This window comes from Canis lupus, chromosome 14 (genome assembly GCF_003254725.2).
Source record: "Canis lupus dingo isolate Sandy chromosome 14, ASM325472v2, whole genome shotgun sequence".
Taxonomy (NCBI): domain Eukaryota; kingdom Metazoa; phylum Chordata; class Mammalia; order Carnivora; family Canidae; genus Canis; species Canis lupus.
Genome location: NC_064256.1, coordinates 46,056,252 through 46,060,874, shown reverse-complemented (window position 1 = coordinate 46,060,874; position 4,623 = coordinate 46,056,252). Strand labels below are relative to the sequence as shown.

Genomic DNA, 4,623 nt, shown 5'->3' with positions numbered 1-4,623 from the left:
TTGGCCCTAGCTGTTCATCTAATACAACAGTCCCATGAAGTAGGTACTTGGTATTTGTTTTTTGAAAGTGAAATCCAAGGCTCAGATATTTCAAGTGACAGAGCTATAAAGCACCATATCTTAGTATAATGATATATATGCTCTTTCCAACTGGCTACCAAGTAAAAATTAATGACAACAGAAAAAAAAATCAAAGCCAACCTGGAGAACTCAAGGCTTCTCAAGGTCAAAGCTAGTTATGATACCTCCGCACCCACCCCCAACCCAAAAAAAGAAGGAAGGAAGGAAAATCATGTGTCGGTTATTGATTCAGGACTAAGACAGGCTGGATAAATGACTCAAATCATATTTTGAATATTTTAGGGTCAACCAAACTCTAAAGATCTCTTCCAAGCTTATAAACTCATTTAAAAAAAAAAAAAAAGCCATGTTAAATTGATGGAAAATAGGCTCCACACGTGTCTCGTTCATTAGCTTAAATTTTTTAAAAATCTTTTCAAGAGCTATTGGCTATGCAAGAAATCTTTTGAGGGCTCTCCAATGATCCTCACCCCCAGTATGAAACAGGAAGGAAATCTTTCTAAAGTTGATTTTCCGAAAAGCAGAACATATTTGTCAAATGCCATCACCTAGAGGTCTAAATGTTACTCTGTGCTTGGAAATCACACACAGGCTATAATTTCAGGGGGCTATAACATCAGATATCCCTAAACTTCATTCATTCATTCATCATTCATTCATTCATTCATTCACCTATTCATCAGATATTGCCAACTCCTGATTTGTACCAGCCATTGTGCTGGAAGCAGGGGATGCTGTGGTGAACAAGGCAGCCTTGTGCAAAAGCTGGAGTTTGAACCTTCCACCTACTCTGCCTTTACTTTCAAGAGCATGTGGTCAGGGGCCAAGCAGCAGCGGCTGTTCTCTGTCTTTAGAAATCAAACAGGATATAAACCCTCCTTCTATTTTCAGACAGGGCCTTTGCCTTCATATCCCCTCTGTGAGACCATTTACTCTGACATTTACTCATGAATCCATTTATTCACTCAACCAACATTAATTAAAATGTATTAAGTGCCAACGAGCAGTATAATGTAGTGTATAATATGTAAACTCCAGGCCACGCTGACTATACTTTTCTCTTTCCCAGCTACACAAACTCTCCAAGGCTCCATTTCCTCCCCTGTAAAATGGGGCTTATAATAGGACCTCCTTCAGGGACTCGTTAGGAGGATTTAATCGCACACAAAGCACCTAACACACTCAATAAAATGGTCATTGTTACTATCGTTGTTACTGTTCTGTGCCATGCACATAATCAGACAAATCAGGCAAATGATAAAATCAGACAAAATTTACAAAGGGACCTTGAGGGGCCAAACACCACATATATACTAAGACGGGAGAAGCCCACTGTACCTGGCAAGTCCAATGTGTCCAGCAGCCTTGAAGCACTCCAGCTTGCAGCCACTTCATTTTTTGCCTGAGTGAACATTATACATAATTGATCACACTGCAGAACCCATACCTGAGAAAGCTGTTAGTTTCATAATTCACCTTGTCTGCTTGCATAAAACAGATGTGACTCTCACAAGCTGGCTTGAGCATTCATTAAAGATGCAGTGCTTATCTGATGATGCAAAAAGGAGTAGTCTGAGGTTATCCCTGCCCTGGGACGTGGGTGCGACCACCCTCCACACAGTGGTTTGGAAAAATAGGCTCACAGTGAATATATAGGAGGGATAGGTTTCGGGGAATGAATGTCTCCCCCCAGGATGGGACGTGGGCTCTTTCAGTTAATATGGATAAAACTTAGCAAATAACATCACCCAGAGGAAGAACTGTTCCCTAAGGAAACTTGAAAGAGAATACCAGTGTTCCAACTGGGGTCAGTTTACTCATTTAGATATTAAATAAAGACTATACTTTCAGGGATCATTTCTATAGTTTGTTATTAGATATTAAATAATAATGTAAATATATGTGAATGAAATGATTACACAGCTTTTTTTTTTTTTTTTTTTTTTTTTTTTACACAGCTTTAACCTCTATCTTTGGGACAGAATGGTAAAGGAAGATGAGCAAAAACTGATACAGGAAACAGGAAGTAATCACAGATCAGTGACTTAAGAATGGGAGGAGAGTCTAGAAAGCACGGGCCAGTATTCATTTGCCTCCCACCTACAGTCAGTATTCCTGGGTTTCTGTAGTGGGTACTTTTGCAGAGGCTCATTCATTCATTCACCTAATCATGTATTTGTTGAATATTTTAAAGAGAAATGCTCCCTCTTTCTTTATATATATATAGATTTTTTAAAATAAATTTTTAGTAAATATATTTATTTATTTATGCAACACCCAAAAAGGACAAGAATTATTAGAGTAATAATCTTCACCTGACAAAAGCTCTAAACCTAAAATAATTACAGGCAGAGAATTGCAAGTCCCCTGTCAGTGCCGTGATGGTGTGCTCCAGGCCGAGGGTCTCAGAGACAGGCAAGTTTCCTACCGTCCTCGGGTCCTTCTCACCCACCAGAACCTGAGCAGGACCCAGGTAGCTCCCACCCAAAGTTTCAGAATAGCCCCCCATGGAGCAGACCTGAAGTGACCTATAGCCTGAAACCACACCCAACTGAGCCCAGCAAAACCCCAGAGTCAATGCTTACTCAAAACCTGTAAGGAAGAAATAAATATTGCTTCTATGGGAGGGCTGGAGTTGTTACATAGCATGATCACAGCAAAACCCGACTAACATGAGAAGTTGAACTTAATTGATCATTGTGCTCCCATTCATCATTCGCAGAGCAGGGCAGGCAAGTTAAGAAATTCCCCTCGCAGAGTGTTGCTTGACTGTGGCCCGACAGTGCCACTCATTAGAGAAGTAATTTGAAGTCCAGAAATCAGGATGGCATTCCCATGTGCTATAATCTCAGAAACCCTGGATAATTATTTGCAGCTGTTACTCACTTCTTTATTCATTCTAATGCTGCCACTTCCAAAGGGCTCACTGCGAAGTCTTTTGCATATATGACCTCACTAAGGAATATCTCAAAAACAAGATCGTTATTGAGATTATCCTCATTTTAGAGAAACTAAAGCACAAAGAGGATAAGAAATGCATCCCAAACCACACCAGTGTAAACGGTGGAGCCAAGATTTAAACCCAGTCAACTTCCAGAGTATATTAAACTGCCACTTTTGGAATCCGTGGGGCTTACAAAAACTGTTCACACCTCCCTACCGCTCATCTAGCCCTATCCACAGATCGTTCTTGCACCCTTTGCTCCTTGTCAGGCCTCATTGATTCAGGGTTCTGACTGGGTTTGAGGAGCCCACTTGTCAACCGATTCCAAGTATTGTCCTTATGTAAATAAATCCCCTGATGACTCAGAGGTGGTCCTGCTGGAGGCAGGAAGGTGGGTTGTGAGCTGGGAACCTCCTGTCAGCCATCTGGCCTTGGGCTACTGGCTGGCTTCTTCCTTACCTTGGTGGATTTTCACAAAAACCACACAGTTGTTTTTTACCACGAATTTTCTTTTCCTTTCCAGGAAAGGCTATGTTTCTTATTTTTGTCTCTTTAGACACTCAATATCCCTTGCCCCCACTTTTCTCTCACTGCTCTTACAACTTTGTGTGTTTTTCTTTGGTTTACAGTCTTTGCTTTTACTGCCCTCAAAATTCCTCAAGGGCTTCTAAAGGCTTTTTATGTTTCTTCCATCTTCTCAGGATGCAGTGAAAGGCATATTTCATTCAGGTGGATCCAACATTGTACTTGGAAAAGAAACAATCCTTTCTGAGATTGTTTAGCCAAAAGAAAAAAGAAAAGTAAAATTTCTGGATGATAAAGATAATACGTGTTCATTGTAGAAAAATTGGAAAATATAGGTAAGTAAATATAAAAGCATAATTCTTCCCTCCTGAGATTACTGCTTTTGGTTAATATGTTAATATTTTGATATATTTCCTGTCAGTCTCTTAAATGCATTTTAACATAATCATGATTTTACAGTACATGAAATTTAGTAGCTTGCTTTCTCGGTTAATATTATAGTGTAAACATTTTTCCCAAAACCCATAAAAATTACTAGAAGACTGTTTGCCAAAGCATGCCAAGGATCACGGGGCTCTAAAAACATCCCACATATAAAAAGTATGGGGACCATGGTCAAACACTTTGAAAGACAATGCATGTGACTTGGCCCCATCTTGGAGATGTATAGTGGCTTATTTAAATATCTGGAAACCTGTGCACTAAGTAATCTGTTTCATTTTATATACTTAACAATTCCCAAAGATGTTAGAACATGCATCCCATTTTTTTGGAGGAACAACTATTGAAGTCCCACAAAACTAGCGTTTTTTGAGACCAGATGAGAGTCCTGGGGATTGCTAATTGGGTGCCCCTGAGCTTCTCACTGGAAATCAGTTGATGTTAAATACTTAGGCCCCAAAGCTCTAAAATAAGCCATTTTCATCAAACTCTACAGAAAAATGGGATGCCTCCGTGCCTCAATTGGTTGAGCATCCGATTCTTGGTTTCAACTCAGGTCGTGATCTCATGGGTCATGGGATCAAGCCCCAATTTGGGCTCCATGCTCAGCATAGAGTCTGCTTAAGTTTCTC

The 4,623-nt window shown here is 40.0% G+C and overlaps 1 pseudogene; it reads left to right on the top strand.

The window, feature by feature from the left end:
* The first annotated feature begins 1,916 nt into the window (after window positions 1-1,916).
* On the top strand, window positions 1,917-1,986 carry LOC112670944 (small nucleolar RNA U3; annotated as a pseudogene).
* The last annotated feature ends 2,637 nt before the right edge of the window (window positions 1,987-4,623 follow it).